Here is a 20,199-nt window from a genome sequence, read left to right on the forward strand (position 1 = left end):
ATAACCAGCCTGTTGTTTGTAGTAGTGCGTATACAAAGAAGGATCCCCGTAGCTCTTGATGACCGTCATCCTTTTAGATGTTTGTCGCTTTCACAGGTCTGAAATGCAGCTTGACGATGACCTTTCCAAATGCAAATGACACGTGTTCGTTTTGATCCGTCTTTATTTCAATAGTGATGTTGTTAAAATGGTCGATGCTCACCGGCACGTAATGGGGTTTGTCGTACAATACTGTGACGAATTCACCATCCATGCCTCTGAAGGGCACACAACGCAAAAGCGGTGCGTAGACGTCGCCTATTAACTGGTGTTCTATGATATCGGTGTATATATACATGGTGTTAAATCCGCCAGTCATATCGACGGGGTGCGGTGATTTTACACCCGCGACACCCGAATTGAAACCCAACATCCGCGCTAGGCGGTTACGCACCTGCATAACAAACCGTTTATCACTAACAATCCTTACTGACCGGCTAATGGGGTTGTATTTAAGACTTACAGCCGTTAACTTGGATTTTTCAGCAGCCCGTTTCATTTCATGCAAGAGCTGCTCGATGTTGCCGTAGTACCCTCTCGGTAAGGTACAGGTCCAGATAGTCTTGAGCTCCTCGCTGACGAACAGAAAAACTTCGTCTTCATCAAAAGTGTTTCGTGTATGCGGATAGTGCAGCTCGACCAGGCCCACTTCCCAGCCCCCGTCCAGGTCAATCGCCTTTGCCAGATGCTCTGTGAAGCACGCGTTAGTGTTCTTTGGAAACATCTTTGAGGATGAATTACTAGCCAGAGTCACATAGAAACCATTGGGGTTCATTTTTCACCACCTCTATATGTCTCGGACCTCAGAAGCCTTCACCCAACTATTGAATTTATCGCTGTAGCCGCGCCACTTTACCAAAAGCTGTTTGTTTTTGCCACGACCCCTGGCTGCTAAAATCGTTTGGATGCGGTAGACGTTCTCAGCATCTGGGTTTATCTTCTGTAGCTCTTCGGCATAGAAGGAGCCTTTAATGTCGTCACCTGCGTAGTCCTGCAGTTTGTAATAGGGTCTCAGAGCCGCAGTCCGCTCTTTGACAATGAGAATTTCATCTGTGAAGGTCTGTTCATATCCCTTCTCAGACACCCGCACGCGATCACCCACATTAAATGAAAACTTTGACGGTTTTCTCTTAAAGTGCTCATCATAGACCGTTCTCCACACCTCAAGGGAGTTGTCGGACGTAACAGAAGCCGGGGTTCGTTTAATAGTCGTGTGGTAACTATGGTTATAAGCGTAAATAAGATCTGAAAGGACGTCGATATATCGAAAGGTGTTTTTGTGTGTCAGGTACCTCCACATTTTTGTTTTAATAGTTCTGTTAAACCTCTCGACCACGCTAGCCTTCACATCGCTGGCCGTAACGAATTGTTCAATATTCTCACGTTTGAGAAAATTTTGGAAGGTCCTGTTAAGAAATTCTTTACCCTCGTCCGTTTGTAGCTTTTTAGGAGCACGCCCCTCTTGCAGTATATTTCGGAAGGCGCCTGTCACCACCCCTCCAGTCTTGGTTTTCAGCGGCACGGCCCAAGCGTATTTAGACAGCATGTCTATACACATTAAGATGTAACAGAAACCGTCGTTGAACTCGCGGTGTTCTCTCATGTCCACCAAGTCGGCCTGCCACTGCCAGTCCATTTCGGACACCAGCGTCCTGTTTCTCTTAAAACGTACGCGCGCCGGCTTGTGCAGCGTATAAGCAGCCTGGCCGGACAACCACTCGACCACCCGGCCGCGGCTGGCGCCGCTCACACCCCGGGATCTCGCGGCCCGCACCAGACTCCCCGCGCCGCCGTAACTACCCGATTTCCGAGGGTTATAATAGAGCGCACTCAACCCCGCAGCAGACATGGTCCCCTTCCAAACCAATACACACTTTCACACACCTAAAGCGAGGGATGCGCCGCCTTGGGGCTTTGGGACCCTGAGGCGCCGGACCGACCGGCCGGGGGGGAGGCGGGAGTTCCGACCCACACCATTGGCTCCTGAGGGGGCGGGACATGCACACATAACAACACGACATTGGCTGGCAAGGGGGCGGGACAGCCAACCACCGTGGACGACCATTGGCTGGAAAAGGGGGCGTGGTACCTGTCAAAAGTTTGACGAAAGGTGTCGCTTTATACTACTCATATGAATTACCCCATAATTGATTTTCAGTGCTCACCCTGTTTTACCCTCAATGGCAGCCTGCAAGTGAACATGAGTTTTTACTGTTTGAGCCACATGAGAAGCAAACACCTTGACAAACATAACATTTTCATATCCTTAAATCTGCACAGTGCTTCAAATCTTCATGGTATCACAGCATGTTTATCAGTTTGTTTAACATAAATGTTGTATAGCTATGACTAAATTTGCATTTGCTTCACATTAACATGCCCTGAACATGTTGACCTGCTGTATGGCCAGCTATAAGAGCTGATCCACCCTGTAGGGGTCAAAACTGACATGGGTGGGAATAACATAAAAGACTTTAACACAATAAATTTAATATGCACAAGCCTAGAGACTGTAGACTAGCAGAACTGCAGATGAACAAAACTTTCTCAAATGTCAATACTAACCACCTATCAAATGTGAATGTTAAACACCTTTAATATCTGTGTTTCATTTCCAAAGGGCTTTATTATAATAGCAAAAAAGAGCTGCCAAAAAGCACTTCTTAAGCAGCAAAATTAAGGTTTAATATATTAATTTATTGCCTTTAATCCTTTATCTTTCATTTCTTCCATCTTCTCCTGCCCCAGTCTCTCTGAAACTGCTGATATCTCCCTCTGTGCCACTCCCCCCACCATATCTTACCTGACCTGTGCAGTAACAGTGAGATAAGGGAGGAATTCAAGCAGAATATTTAACTGGGGTCTTGATGTTTGTGATAGGAAGCTCTTTCATGGATTGAGCAGCTAGTTGTGCTTTTGTGTGTCTTTCTCCTTAAGAGTCTGTTTTGTTTGCCTCTCAGAGATACTAAGACATTGAAATTAGAAAATAAAAAGGCTACAAACAAAAGGACTTTTAAACCACATCATCTGGTTGGATTTCAGAAGCAGAATAATCAGGAATTTCATATTTCATTTGTGAAAATTCAAGTTTGAGTTTGAATTTTGTATGCCAATAACTCGTGACTGATAAAGCTAATACAGGATCTACACATGCTATTGTCTTGGGAATAGTGTGTCTGGTTGTGTCCTGTGTTATCCAGTCACAATGAGCTCAATTCTGAGCTTGCTTTTTCTTCTTATCTTACAACTTTACATCTTAAAATGCTAAATGTACTTCCACCATTGGGTTTAGCCAAACTCTAATAAGCATGCTACAGTACATACAGTAAGACCTATCTTTTCTAAATTTATGTTAACTATCTTGTAGAATTCTTTCTGGATACAGAAAATTCTGTAGTTAATTTATCATGTCCTTAGCCTTACAAGTTTCTGGGATGTACTTTAAGTCCACTTTAAGGCATGGTGTATCTTTTCTGTCATTCAGACTAAATGCAAGGTCATAACAGACTAAATTCATTTTTTGTGTGTTTGTGGCATTACTAGGCACCCGTTGATCCTGAAGACAGTGTCAAGAGAATTCTCCAGGTTATATCATCACTCAATGAAGGAGGCAGTGTTTTTTTTTTACTGGAAAGGGAATCAAAATCCCTGGTAAGGACCTTCATTAAGGATCAGAACCAAGACAGCAGACACCTCAGGTATACACTGTATTTCTAGTCCTCTCATCATCAGCACCACGTCCAAGCTGGAACTTTTAGACTTTCTCTTAGGATTCTATGATTAGACTGGAGAGGATCATGGTAATAAAATTAATCATGCACATTGCATTCTTTGTGTCTTTGTTTTCTATTTTCTTTCTGAAACACCCTTCTGATTCACAGCCAAAGCCGTGTAAACGAATAATAATTAAAGTAAGTAGAATGAATCTGATGTAATCAGTAAAATTAATAAACATTAAAATTTTATTTGCTCAAACATGCAGCTGGAATTTGTGGAGGTTCGCTTAAATTTTGAGCTATGGATTCTCTGCCCTGAGTATTAACTGTAAGAGCACTTTTAATTGTACAGTTGCATGATGCAAATGTGAAACTAAAATTAATACTGTCATTGTAAATTTTTAAATGCAATGTATGAATTCAGTTTGTCAAAAGACACAAACATTTCATAAAACAAAATGTCTTAAACATAGAAGGCAAGCACATTACAGTACAAAATATACTGTCAAAACCAGACAGAAAATTGACAACATGGGGAAGTCACCACTAGCTCTATAAGAATATTTAAAAAGTGCTAGAAAACACAGGCAGGAAACTCAGAACTAACATCATTCTCCATCCTGCACACTATAGACCTGAAAAGTAGAACCATTTTAGAACCATTAAGGGACACTGAGGACAATGTACTTCCTTACAATGTTACCCAACATGTAATTATCCAAAAGGCAATCAAATCACCGTGATTAAAACATTAAATGAAGTAAAATTATCAGGAAGATGATGAATACTTTTACATCATTGACTGAAATAATAACAGAAGAAATTGTTACAATTTCCATTAACTACAACAGTCAACACCTAACCCTAACCCAACATTGTGTATCACAAGACTGGATGAACAACAAAAAATCAAAAAATATTTGATTAAAATATTTGTATAATTCATGATATGCAGAATGATTCTCTCTCTCTCTCAGCATTGAGTCTGGTCAGCAGGGTCCACTTGTCGGCACACCAGTCTCCATTTGGTGGTTTGAACCAAATCTTTGAGCTGACGTTGCCATTAACTGCGACCGAGAAATACTCCAACACCAACTCTGCCATCGCCTGTCATCAGAATGGGGGGGGGGGGGGAGGAGAACAAAGTAATGTAGCCAATTCATAGAGGGGGAATATTAGGAGGCATGGGAAATTTGGCCAGGACACCGGGGTTACACCCCTACTCTTTTCGAGAAACACCCTGGGATTTTTAATGAGCACAGAGTCAGGACCTCAGTTTTACATCTCATCCAAAGGACGGTGCTTATTTACAGTATAGTGTCCCTGTCACTATACTGGGGCATTAGGACCCACCTGGACCACAGGGTGAGCACCCCCTGCTGGCCTCACTAACACCTCTTCCAGCAGCAACCTTAGTTTTTCCCAGGAGGTCTCCCAGTCTGGTACTGACCAGACTCACACCTGCTTAGCTTCAGTGGGTTGCTAGTTGCGAGTTGTAGGGCGATATGGCTGCTGGCATACATGCAGAATGATTCTAAATAGTATAATACTCAAATTTAGTAAGCAGTTTTTTTGTCGTGTCTGGAGGATGTATTCACTCCCTCCATCCATCCATTTTCTAACCGCTTCTGCTAGTTCATGGCTGTGGAGGAGCCAGAGCCTATCCTAGCAAACAAAGGGTAACAGGCAGGAACGGGATCAAAGTCCATCACAACGCACACACATTGATTGCATAAGTATTCATTCTCTTTACTACTATAAGCTTAAATTAGTTCATCTGCACAAAATTGTTTTGACAATGTCATGCTTGCCCTCTTTGACGTGCAGCAACCTGGACTACCTGAAGATGATTGACATCCATGCCCACATTAGGTGATCTGAATATTTAAACTCTGATCTGACAAAGCTCAGGGCTATGTCAATGAGTTTTGTCTCTGAGTCCTTTGAGCACATATGTCATTAGCTTTGTTGTAATCCTGATCTCTGCTTTGTTTCTAACAAAGAATCTCCCCTGTGCTTTTTATTCTTCTCTGCTTACTCAGCTTGGACCCTGTTTGCTTATCTACAAATTGGGCTTGGATGCTTCTCTCTTGCTTCGCTGCTGTCTTCCTGAATTTGAACCTCACATTAATTTCACCCTGACTACTCTCAAGAAATCTCTTCTGTGCTTTAGCTTTGTGTTTCACTGGCTTTGGGACCCTTGCTTGCTGCATCACAATCTCAGGCTGTGTTTACTTCCTGTTTTCCTAGCCTTTGACAGCTCCACATCTTTCTGTGTGCACAGCTGCTGCTTCCCTGAGTCACTAGCTGGCTATAGCACCATGTTGCCTGCATGGTCAATTGTCTGTGCAGTTACCCTAAATGCGAGCTGCCTGAAAAATTCCACTGTGTGTGCAGTTTCCTTGTCTGCATGCTATCTGCACGTTTTCCTGTCTCATCTTTCTCTCTCACACCACGTTTGTTCATTCAATATCTCAGATCCACTGCTACTTCTTGAGAAACACAAGGTCATATTTTTAAACAATTATACAGGTGTTTCTTCATAACTATCTTAATTCATTGGACAACTAAATAATTGATATCACTTGATATTTCCAAGTACCATTACACAAAGCAAAAGAAATTACACTGCTGTTGTAGGTAGGTTAGGTCCCCTTTTCAGGCCATAAAGGCCCATAGGGGAATGGGCCACCATTTTTCCTCAATAATCCAACACAGGAAGTGAAGGTGATGTGGTCAGCAAGGAAAGCTGACTGAGTGGACATGGGAGCCATCTGGAAGGAATTAGAGCAAGCTACATGAATTGCCCCTCCCTCAGAGTGAACCCAGGACCTTCTGGTTAAGAGCTAGATGCCCTTACCATCTGAGCTACCACGACTCCCATTGCTGTTGTACCTAGTCAAAATTATTTATTTAGAGTAGATGCGATTTTCTTACTCTGAAGACATTAAATAAGATCACTTTATTAGCCATATACAATTTCTTGCATTAGGAATTTGTCTTTTCAAATACCCCAGCTTGCTCTCCATGAGACACACAGCCAGGGAGAGAGAAGCTTGGGGTCAGAGTGGAAGGTCAGCCATTTATATTGCAGCCCTGAAGCAGCTGGAGTTAAGGGCCTTGCTTAGGGGCCCAACGGAGCAGGACTTCTATACCAGCCACGGGACCAGTACCCCCTCCAACCACAGGCTCAGATCCTTAGCCTCAGAGCCACTGCTCCGCCCAGAAAAAGGCTAAAGGAAAATAAGAATAAAGGTAAATTAAATCATGTGGTAGTGATATGTTTAATGTTGAACTACCTGCAAGCCAAAGTAAATAATACATTGAGAGGTTCCCATAAACATAAGATATAACCGTAATAAAGCTCAAAATAAAGCTCACTATGAAGATAGGCTGTCCATTTAAAACCAGTACAGTTAATTTCTCGAAATATAAGTTTTTTGGTTTGCTAGTGCTTTCTGTGGTCTGATGTGTTTGTAAAAACTCTCCAGGGTCATAAATTCATCTTTTACACTGCTATTTAGTTCTTTTCTGATAGAGAAAGTGTCACAGGCTTATATTTATAACCCATTTAATATTAAATCCTCACACCTGAAGAAGGCTCCACGGCCAACACATTGTTTTCTTTCTTCTCTTTTCAGCATGGAATAAACCTATTACTTGTTCCTTTGCAGCCTACGCATGCTGACGCAGCTAACCACCTGAACTACTTCAACCCATTTAATTTTGTCTTACAGAATATGCAAATTTTTTCAGAACAATCAAATCTTATTAAACACATTTGGGAAAATAGGAAAATGTATTTAATATTATATTTATTGGATTACTTTAACCCTTTATTACATTTTACTCATGGCTCTAGAAGAAGGTTTGATTGTCTTGTCTAACTTTCCTCCAAGGGTTTGCATGGAGAAGAAACAACTGAACAGATCTTACAGGAGGAATCATTTCTCTTTTTGTAAGCAAAGAAGCACACTTGCTGTATGTAGTGCTTTAAATAAGGATCCCTTATTGGGTGGATCCCTCCAGCATTCATTTATTTAGAGAATAAGCCACCACTGTGACAGAGACTTCCATACACTGGCATTAAAACAATCCTGATATTTCCGTATCACATGACTTAATACTTGTTGAGAGTACTATGCAGCTTTCTCACAAATCCAGTATTGCTTTGTACTGCAAGTATCATCGTTCAGTTTAGAAGCTGTTATCTCCCCACAGTCTTGATTTCCTTGTAGGTCATTCGGTTGTTTGGGATTCCAAAAGCTAAGCAAGAAGAGACAATAAATGTGTTTTAATACAATCATATTTCTCCATTGTGCACAAAACCCAATTTTTCTTCATGGACATTAATGAGAATTTCTAACTTTTAACCATTTAATTTATGCACGTGGTTGTTTTTATGTAACATGGGAACTTCCATTGTGGATCCCCTGCAAACAAGGATATTACTTCCTAGTTATATGCTCTTCCTTGTGTCACTCTGGTATGATGGAATAATCATTCTCCTCAATACTCTAACAACATAGATAAGGGGCTCCAAATCCTGGAAGATCACACACCTGCTTATTTTTTCCAGCTCTTAGTTACACAATTAAAACCTTAGTTATCATAATAATAGGATTAATTTGGACACTGCCTTTTAACTACTACATTTTCATAAGTAAAGGCCCTGCCTTTATATTTTAATGACCTAAAAAAAACTAGCGATAAACTACAAATACAAAACTTAATGGGAATAATTGCTTTACCTCTGGTTCACTAAGCTCCCATCCAACCACTTCCATGCCTTTTCTTTCCCAAGGTCGCTTAACCCAATCCAGTGATGTGCTGAAACTTTGTCACGTAAATAAATCTGTAAACATAAATATTTCTGTGTTACATCCTGTCTCTGCTTGAAATACAAAGCTACATTATTGTCTTAATTGCTCTCCCTACAGTACATTTAAGGCATTGATGAGTTGAACTAATAGCAAAGTTATTTAACAGGTAAATCTTTTTCATGGTGAGATCCATAATCAATATACAATTAAAATAAGTTATTTCCGTTGAGTAAATACTGTGTTTGCATTGAACATGGTTTGAGAAGTTGTCATGAGCTCAGCACCACAAGAGGAACATCAACATTTTTTCAAAAAAGGTGAAAAATCCGAGATGGTTTTATTCAGTTTCATTAACACTTACCATGTTCGAAGTACTATTACAGCAAAAGCTGTAATTTGCTTTTACCACATCTTACCTTTGCAGTAAATAGTTAATATAGGCATTTTCTAAATTAAAATAATCAAGAAAATAATTTTTCATCGTAGACCTAAGTGCAACAAATACATAGTTGTAATGGTAGTGACGAAGGGCCGGTGTTCACTCTTGTCACATGACCTCTTGAGGTCTAAATGAAATCTCTTATTTGGCAACCTGTTGTATTTGTCATCCTAGAACAAGAAGTAATTTTCTTTGTACTTCTGGATGGTTTATATTGTTGTAAATAAGGTAAATTATTGTTACTTTTCTTATTGTTACTGTTCTTAGTTCTCAGTTTCTCTCTCCCCAATGTTCACGTACATAACTTATGATCTACAAACACTTTTAGACATCAGAACAAGATCCGCAGGACTATCACTTACTCGGAAAGATCTGGACTGCATCAGTTCGCACAGACTTCTCCGACAAGGCCTGAAAACCACGGTATCACCTGAACAAGATAACCAAGCCAGGAAGCGTTGCAAGCGATGTAAACGAAAATGGAAACATGGTAAGCAGGCTGGGCTAGAAATTAGACCAAAAAAAAGACCAAACTTAACAAACATCCTTTACCAACCATTTTACTCGCCAATGTATAATTTCTAGACAACAAACTTGGTGAACTGAGACTCTCCACACTCTCCACAAATTAAACAATGTTCGGCTTTTATTTTCACCGATTGTTCATAACGATGTCATTCATAGCGACGTCACTTTTTGATCCTTCGATGTCGGCTCTTCCTATCATTGTGAAGCAAAATTCACCAAGCATTGAATTGTTTACCCACTAATAAGGAATGTGAGCTGGGATTTGACCGTCGTGAGATAGGTTAGTTATACCCTACTGATGATGTGTTGTTGCAATAGTTATCCTGCTAACAGTTAATGGCTAACAGACAGTATTACGGATTCGGATATAAACCTAGAGGGGTTCTCTGTCATCCGTATGGACAGGACTACAGAGTCTGGTAAAACCAGTGTTGGGGGAGTATGCATTTTTATCAACAACTCGTGGTGCAACAATGTATCTACCATCACGAAACACTGCTTACCCGATCTGGAATTTCTAATGATCAAATGCTGTCCCTTCTATCTGCCAAGGGAATTTACAACTGTTATTATCACCGCCGTCTACAGCCCCCCTGATCCTCATGACAAAGATTGCTAGAGGTACTATGCACCGCAATAAACAAACAGGAATCTGCACATCCCGACGCAACCTTTATCGTCGCAGGTGACTTTAATCATACAAATCTCAACTCCCGAAATACCATCAGCATGTCTCCTCCCCAACGAAAGGAGAAAACACTCTGGACCATGTTTACACTAAGATTCAGAATGCTTACAAGGCTGTACCCCTCCCCCACTTTGGAAACGCAGACCACATCACTCTGTTTCTCCTCCTGGAATACAGACAGCTTCACAGGCTAGTGAAACCAGTGGTCAGAACGGTGAAAGTGTGGCCTGAAGGAGCTGAATCAGTCCTGCAGGACTGTTTTCAATGCACTGACTGGGATGTGTTTAAAGAGGCAGTCACACAGGGATCACACACTGACATACAAGAATATGCATCATCAGTCACTAACTACATCAGGAAATGTGCTGATGATGTTACACTCACAAAAGAAATAAGAACCTTTCCTAATCAGAAACCATGGATGAACAGTGAGGTTCGCATTCTAATCAAAGCAAGGGATGCAGCATTTAAATAGGGCAATAAATCAGAACTAAAGTCAGCCAGGATCAATCTAAAGAATGGTATTAAACATGCAAAACACACTCAAACAGGAATTAGAGGAACACTTCAGGACTAATGACCCATGGTGCATGTGGCAAGGTATACAGATCCTCACAGACTACAAAAGGAAGAACATCTGTGCATCAGCCCATGATGCCTCCCTGCCTAATGAGCTCAACACCTTTTATGCTCAGTTTGAAGCCAGCACCACAGAACCAGTCGACAGAGCTGCACCCTGCATAGCTGACCAGGTGTTCTCACTGTCTGCAGATGAGGTGAGGAGATCTCTGCTAAAAGTGAACACACACAAGGCTGCAGAACCTGACGGCATACCCAGTCACGTCTTCAGAGCCTGTGCCAATCAAGTGGCAGGTGTATTCACAGACATTTTCAACATGTCCCTGGATCAAGCTGTAGTCCCCACCTGCCTCAAGACAACCACCATCATCCCAATACCGAAGAAAACCAAAGTGACGTGCCTTAATGACTACCGACCGGTGGCACTAACCCCTGTTATCATGAAGTACTTCAAGAGGCTGGTCATGAGGCACATTAAGGACACCATTCCAGACACACTGAACCCATACCAATTCGCCTACCAGCCCAACAGATTCATGGATGACACAATCTCCATTGCCATACACACTGCCCTGTCCCATGAGGATAAAAAGAACACTTACGCAAGACTACTATTCATCGACTTTAGCTCAGCTTTTAACACCATCATTCCAAAGAAACTAGTCAAGAAACTCAGTGCACTGGGTCTCAACACCACCCTCTGCAACTGGATTCAGGACTTTCTGACAGGCAGACCTCAGGCTGTCAGGTTTGGAAACCACACCTCCGGCACACTAACTCTGAACACTGGGGTCCCCCAGGGGTGTGTGCTTAGTCCATTACTCTACTTCCTCTACACCCACGATTGTAAGGCCAAACACAACACCAACCCCATCATCAAGTTTGCCGATGACACCACAGTTGTAGGTCTGATCACAGACAGTGATGAGAGGGCCTACAGGGAGGAGGTCAATCTCCTTACAACATGGTGTGAAGACAACAACCTCACCCTCAACGTCAGCAAAACCAAGGAGCTGATCGTTGATTTCAGGAAACTGCAAAATGGACGTGCCCCTATCCACATCAATGGGACTGAAGTGGAAAGGGTCAGTAACTTCAAATTCCTTGGCGCCCATATCACCGAGGACCTCACATGGTCTCTCAATGCCACCTGTCTGATCAAGAAAGCGCAACAGGGCCTGTACTACCTAAGACAGTTGAAGAAGGCTAAGATATGTCCCCAGATCCTCACTAACTTTTCAGATGCACTACAGAAAGCACACTGACAGGTTGCATCACAGTATGGTATGGCAACTGCAGTATTGCTGACCGCAAAGCCCTACAGCAGGTGGTGAAAACTGCCCAGTCCATCACTGGGGTTGCTTTCCCATCCAGCCAGGACATTTATGACAGACGGTGCATGAGGAAAGCTCTAAGCATCATCAAAGAACCCATACACCCCAGCTACAGACCGTTTGACCCTCTGCCATCTGGAAAACGGTACCAGAGCATCCGGGCCCAGACTACCAAACTTAGAGAGTTAACCCCGCACTATCAAACTATTAAACTCCCAGGCTCTCTCACCCACAGTCTGAACCCTTGCAGTGCCTTATCTCTTTATCACATCTCAAACACACACTGAAATCTTCCTCTACCTTACATGTCAAGAAGTTCACTCCCCATAATTTCCATTCCTTTATTTCATTCTGTTGATGTATGATTTTGCACAACTGATGTTGTTTTTCACATTACCTGTTCCCTGTTGTTGTTTTTGCACATGATCTGTTGTTGTTTTGCACATTGCCGGTTGTCTCTGTCTTTCTTTCTTATACAATTGTATTGTTGTTTTTTGTACTACTTACCATCTGAGAGCTACAGATGCAGCCATTCAAAATGGGTGAGGTATTTCACGGCATACCCCGGTGGGCGTGTCGCGGTATCACGCGGTGTCACGCAGTGTCACGTGGTTAATCGCGCGTCATTTGACGCTCTGCCGGAAACTATCCGGCGTCACCTTGTAAAACCGCCAGGGGGAGCTTAACCTCTCATGTACAGCATTTGAGCCTTTAATTTTGAACTGTGTATTACAGCATGTTAATCATCAGTCATTAAAATGTTGGTATATTTTATGAAAGCAAGATTGCTCAGTTGGACAAAAGTACACAACCTACCTTTATCAGAAATATTTATGCATCAAAGCTTTTACCGAAGATATTACTAATAGTATTAATAATGGATGACTTTGGACAAGCTGTATACTCAAAGTATAATTTCTTTAGCACATTTGTACAAGCACTTGGAATCTGTCCAAGCCATACTTTGTCAGGCATTTTGTTTTACTTCAACAGGCATAAAAACTTCCTTGCTTTTAACAGGGCGTATCATAATTTCTAACTACGAAAATGATTTAAAATGCGACACTTATCATTCAACTAGAGCTCAAAATATCACAAGGATCCTCAAGAGCACAGCAAAGAGTGTATTAAAAGGCACTTGTATTTATCAACGCTTTCTTTTCCGTATACCAGATTTTATGGAACCACTTCAGAAGGGTGTCAGCCAGTCAGATTCCAGGAATCGGTACTTTAAAGGAAAAATACACACCGGTATTCCATTTCTCCCTAACGATTTTAAGCATCGAAGTATTTAACTAGCATGTGAAATAGCGTGTGAAAAAGTGGTAGTTTTAAGCTTTTCTGCTAATATAATATGGAATCGCGTATCTAAAGAATTTAATAACGATATGATTATATTCGTGTACTGCGACAGGGCTGTGTAGGGCTGTTTCGCCTCCCAGTTCATGGGAGTTGTCCTGTAGCCTACTGGTCTACGTGCCTGGCTAACAACTTGCAGGTTGTGTGTTCAAATCCAGCTGGTGCTGGACTTTTCTTTTAACAAACATTTCTTCAAAAAAATAGAATAGCAATATTATGGACAATCAATTGACTTTTATATTTCAAAATATCACAACATGATCGATTCTAAGTCATTTTTGATAACAATGAATAGTCACCTTCTTCCCTTCTGACAACGGTCCCTGCTTCTGCTTCCTGCTTCTATTGTGTGTGTGTGTGCAACAGAGTAAATTTTTATAGGAGAAATGGAGGCTGGACAGTATGCGTTACAATATAAACATTTATATTGATTTAAATCGTGTTCTGATTTAAATCGCAAACGCGTGTTTAATTATATGTGTTTTTTAATCATAATCAGGCTAATGCAACATAAATTGATACAGTATCTTTGTCTTCTAAGTATCTTAATAAACTTTCAGCATAGCTTTCTACCCGTTAAGATTTATATTTCTTGGGATTTTGGGATCAAACGTGGAAGGATTAGATTGTAATCGTTTTTATTTGTCAAATACGTGATTGTATTTCTGAATGTTATGTGACACCTACAGTAGTTCACTGCTTTAAATACATCGAATTAAGAAAGTTATGTGTAGCAGCATAGATCTTTTTTCTGAACCAGGGAAAATCTGATCATGTTTCTCTATAACAATAATAAAAAACTTTATTTTACATATCGCCTTTAAAAGTGGCATCTCAAAGCAATACAGTAGATCGAAAAACAGTTAAAAGGGACCAAAGTAAATACCAGACAATCGCAAACGCGTTTTCAATAAAATTCTTTTATTCATTCAACAGAGACTGAGAGGGACATCCAGCAGAGAGAGACACACACACCAACAATAGTTGTTTTGTCCCTTGATTTACTGATCTGCATTAATTTAATCTTGTCAATCAGGTTTTTTTTCTCTATTTGAATTGTCGTTTACACCTCGCACGACTTTAAAAGCTAGCAAGACAGGTTTCAATTCACATTAGCTGGCGAGCCTTGTTAACAAAAAAACTAATAATAATGTAACATGCCACTGTTTGTTCATGAACAAAGTTATACTGAGATTTCCTTAGATACGCGATTAAAAAATAAATAAATAAAAATTTGAATCCCCGGCGGAACACATTCCATAAGAATCAGCGCTTTTACAGTATATATCGCCTTTAAAGGTGGCTTCTCAAAACGCTTTACAGGATAAAGACAACAAGAACAGCAACAACAACAATATTGTATTTCATTGCACTTTGAAAACCAAGTAATAACTTAACTATACGTGCAAACATTTCATATGTTGCTGTTGTGAATGCCTGTGGTGTGTATCTTATTTGCCTTGAGTCCTGGCTGTCTCTCTCCCCCTCCCCCCATCTCTCCCTCAATTCAATTCAATTCAAGGTGTTTTATTTGCATGACAAATGGGTACAATTAGTGTTGGGAATGTATATTTTGATAGTTACACCCGGCGCGGCACCGAGGGAGCGTCTGCATTTATAACTTAGTTTTTAAAATTAGTCAAGCAATATGAAGCATCTCCTTTTACTTTTAAGTCCCTTAAATACATTGAGCACAGCTTTCTCACCACTTAAGATTGCTTTTTGATACCATCCTTACACAAAGCCGAAACTTTCAGATGACTCACAGTACAAGTGGAAAGATTACAGATTTTAATCGTCTTTAATTTTGTTACGTTATACGTTTTAGGAACGTTTCATCTAAACAAACACCACAAAACTATCCTGGTTTGCTGATTATGCCTGCTGCAGTCCACTCCTACCCTCGCACCTAAAGAATACTATTTTAAATTTCTTGGCGCAGTTCATTAACCCTTGTATGTGCTGTCCGCACCCAAAATGCAATTTAAAAAAAGTCAAAAACCGCTCAAAATGCAATTTAGAGCTTAATAAGATACACTCCACAGGCATTCACAACAGCAACATATGAAACGTTTATTTTTTAATCGCGCATCTAAGGAAATCTCAGTATAACTTTGTTCATGAACAAACAGTGGCATGTTACATTATTATTAGTTTTTTTGTTAACAGGGCTCGCCAGCTAATGTGAATCGAAACCTGTCTTGCTAGCTTTTAAAGTCGTGCAGGTGTAAACGACAATTCAAATAGAGAAAAAAGACCTGACTGACAAGCCGATACATACTCTTAGAGTTTGATTAATAGGGAATATAATACAAAAATATAGTACTAAAAAAGGTACTACCACTTTTAAAGGTGATATGTAAAATAAAGTTTTTTATTATTGTTATAGAGAAACATGATCAGATTTTCCCTGGTTCAGAAAAAAAGATCTAAATTGCTACACATAACTTTCTTAATTCGATGTATTTAAAGCAGTGAACTACTGTAGGTGTCACATAACATTCAGAAATACAATCACGTATTTGACAAATAAAAACGATTACAATCTAATCCTTCCAAGTTTGATCCCAAAATCCCAAGAAATATAAATCTTAACGGGTAGAAAGCTATGCTGAAAGTTTATTAAGATACTTAGAAGACAAAGATACTGTATAAATTTATGTTGCATTAGCCTGATTATGATTAAAAAACACATATAATTAAACACGCGTTTGCGATTTAAATCAGAACACGATTTAAATCAATATAAATGTTTATATTGTAACGCATACTGTCCAGCCTCCATTTCTCTATAAAAATTTACTCTGTTGCACACACACACACACAATAGAAGCAGGAAGCAGAAGCAGGGACCGTTGTCAGAAGGGAAGAAGGTGACTATTCATTGTTATCAAAAATGACTTAGAATCGATCATGTTGTGATATTTTGAAATATAAAAGTCAATTGATTGTCCATAATATCGCTATTCTATTTTTTCGAAGAAATGATTGTTAAAAGAAAAGTCCAGCACCAGCTGGATTTGAACACACAACCTGCGAGTTGTTAATCAGGCACGTAGACCAGTAGGCTACAGGACAACTCGCATGAACTGGGAGGCGAAACAGCCCTACACAGCCCTGTCGCAGTACACGAATATAATCATATCGTTATTAAATTCTTTAGATACGCGATTCCATATTATATTAGCAGAAAAGCTTAAAACTACCACTTTTTCACACGCTATTTCACATGCTAGTTAAATTTAATTTATTTATATATTATATATTTATATCTCTGACCAAGGGAAACGTCTCATTTTTTCAAAGAAATGTTTGTTTGTTGATTGTTATCAAAAATGACTTAGAATCATTAGCCCTTCAATAAATGGTTGCTGTTTTGCATCATCTTTTTTTTGGATCCATGTTTTTATGACTGTTGTGTAAGTGACTGAAGAGAAGTCATTGGAGCAGTAAGAGGCACTGAAAAGGAACTGAAAGAAATAAAAGCACTTTGAGTTTCTCTTTCTCGGGTGCAGGCAAGTTGTCTTTCCAAATTCCTTCCAGTACAATAATGACTGAATTGAGCCTTGATTGCATAATTTACAACACTAGTACTGGTAGAGCAGAGCACTTCAATTTTTAACGTTAAGGCCTTTTTAGTAGTTTAAAGCATGACAGCTTCACCCAGTTCCAAATCCAAATATAACTGTCCAAGAGGATAACCTAGGGCCAGAGTCTTCAACTAGAGACTAGGAGGGCCCTGGTGATTTCTGGTTTTCATTCCAGTCAGGCTGGGAATATCTGAGTTAAATCAATCAATTTCCTTAAACAGAAGCAGTAAACAGGCTTTAAAGGTCTTTGCTAACTGTTCATTTAAGACAGGGGTTTCAATTCTTGGTCCTGGAGGGCCAGTATGTACAGGTTAATATTCTAGCTCAGCTTGGATATTCATGTTAAATTCTATTTTAACAGCTTCCCCCAATTTTTCATGTCGCTGCTTTGAAGAGACCAAAAAAACCTGCAGGACCAGGATTGTCCACATTATCCTGATTTAAGGATACCTAGAAAACCTTCTTGACTGTGCCTCAGCAGGATGTGGGTCCCTGATCTAGGGTTTATTTTCTACACAGATTCAGGTCTGCTTATTGACCGTTTTTGTTCATATGAGATGTCTGAGTTCTTACCATCTCTTCTTCGGACTTAATCACAGCAAGACGAAAGCCCTTCTGGCTGCAGAATTCTTTAGCACCATTCCAGTTTTTCTGGTCTTTAGAAAAGTAGTAACACTTCCCCTTGAATTGGCTCCATCGGCAGACATTTCCTAAATGTAAAAGCTATATGCTGCCCTAACTTCATCTTTAATATTTCTGTTTTAGAAAGTCATATTTCAACATGGCAGATGGCATATAACAAGGCTCTAGTTTAATAATGATTTGAAATCATAGCCACTGGAGAACATATAGTATACATAGGTGTATATATACACCTAAAATTTTTAATTATGCAGTATATGGCACTAGGCATTAGGTCTGAACCACTTTCACAGGCAGTCCCTTCCAAGCACTTTATTCTCAGATCCCAAACTAACACCAGCCCACTGTGCCAACAAACTGGTCCACGAGTTTCAAGTCATAAGAGAACTTTCCAAAGCTTTGTTATTTCTCTCTAAATGAAGAGATGGACCAGCCTGCATTCTCTTTAACATTTAAAAAAACTAAGCAAAACTTGTCAAAACCACTTATTGGTTATTCAGTGGCATATTACAATATATATATAACTGAATGTAACTCAATTCTTAAAACTCTGTATAATCTACTCAGCCATAGACACTGACCTGTTTCAATTGAGGACTCTGTTTTCTGTAGTTTGGACAAAATCTGAAAATCTGAAACAATAATAATGAACAAAGAAATCATCAAAAGAAAAGAAAGAATTATCAAAAGTGACACTCTGGCTACATTCCATTGTATAATGGTATAAAGTGCAAATTAAATTTAATGTAAAGTTAAAGAATTTAAGTTCACTTAAGAATCATGGTTATCTGTTATAAAGAACAGCACAACACATTCCAACACATATATATATTAGTTTAAATTGTACACCAAAGCACAATACAGGGGAAAAACCTCTTTAATAGGGCTGATGATACCTGCTTGAGTACTGTACATTAGCAACTAGAGTCGATGTGAATAATGATGTTATCATAAATCATCAATGATGCGTCCATTATTGGATAGCCTTTTTATATGGGTGAGGGTCGCAGCAACCAGAAGTTGATCCTATTGATGAAAATTTAACTATTAATCATTGAGCTGGATTAATATATATAAAAAATGTATAAAAAAAGTGCTAAAAAAGTAGTTATCAGTTGGTCTTAAGAATCTGGGCTGGTAGTTACAAACTCATACCCCCTGAAAGTGTAGAAAATGTTTTTTTACAGAAGCGGTTTACATCATTGGCAAGCAATGGTCTTTTTCACAGCTTTTTAAAATTGGATACGCTGGTTAGGAAAACGCATAACTTTCATGCCTGATGTCAAGGTACCTGAACTTGGTCCAGCTCAGTTCATTTTGTTTCTCATTATTTCTTTATAAATTAAGAGATTGACAAGTGTTCTTCATTTCAGAAACCACGGCAGAAACAGGCCAGTGCTATGTATCGTAGGATTGGTCTATTCTGTGTGCTGTTCTCTAATAACTAGATAAACTGTTGAAACATGTAAAGCACAATGCCTACCTGCTTTGAGCGTTGACTCTATTGTGTCCAGTCTGGAGAAAATGTGAGAAACTTAAAAATAAATAATAATGATTAAAAAAACAGTAAGAGCAACAAACAAGAATTCTGATAGTTGTGTAAGGGTTCGGTTTCCCATGGCCAAGGAGAAGCTGAAGAAGACTGAAGACTAGAGAATGAATCAATAATAATTGTCATAATTAACACTTTTCTTGTTAAAGGAAGATTTTTGATGTGACAAATCAGTTAATACTATTATTCTTACATACAAATGTTGAGAACAGATCGGTATACAGTGTATATGACCATGTTAATTGCAGTCAAAATGAATTTAAACTAATAAAACTTTTCTGATGACCTGGAATACTAAGAGAATAAATACATTTAGCTTAAGGATCTGTGTATAGTATATTTTATTTTTCTGTGAAATTTTGGCCAGATCACATGTAATTGCATGGGTGATTGCAGGAAAGCTTGATGCAATGCTACAAGACAATGTGTTTATAGCTGATGAGTTGAAAAACATTAAAAACAACTCATTTGTCTACTTACGCTGCACGCATGACAGAAAGATGACAAGAGCAAAGATGAGGAACCCAGTTGGCAGTAGAGTGTATAGGACCTTAAGACGTTTATTCTTTCTGTTAAAACGATCTGTACAACAACCAAGAAGATTGACTCCAGAGTGACAGAAAAACAATTTCCTTCTATAATATGACATTTTAAACACACAGCAATCTCTTCATGTGAACAGCATTTTGCAAAAAAATATATATGAAGTACTAGTATCTGCAAGAACTTCTTTCCAGGCCATTAAATGTGCTGTATTTGATTTGCAAAGCTTAAACATTTCATGTGATTACTGTGTAGGTTTATTCTCCTATTTATGGTGTTATGGTTTTCTAAGTTTATTTTTGATTATGCTTTTAAGCCTCAAAATTGCTTTGTGAAGACCATCTGTTAAGTTAAAATTAATTCGTTA

Source organism: Atractosteus spatula, chromosome 14 (assembly GCF_055471065.1).
Source record: "Atractosteus spatula isolate fAtrSpa1 chromosome 14, fAtrSpa1.hap1, whole genome shotgun sequence".
Classification (NCBI taxonomy): Eukaryota; Metazoa; Chordata; class Actinopteri; order Semionotiformes; family Lepisosteidae; genus Atractosteus; species Atractosteus spatula.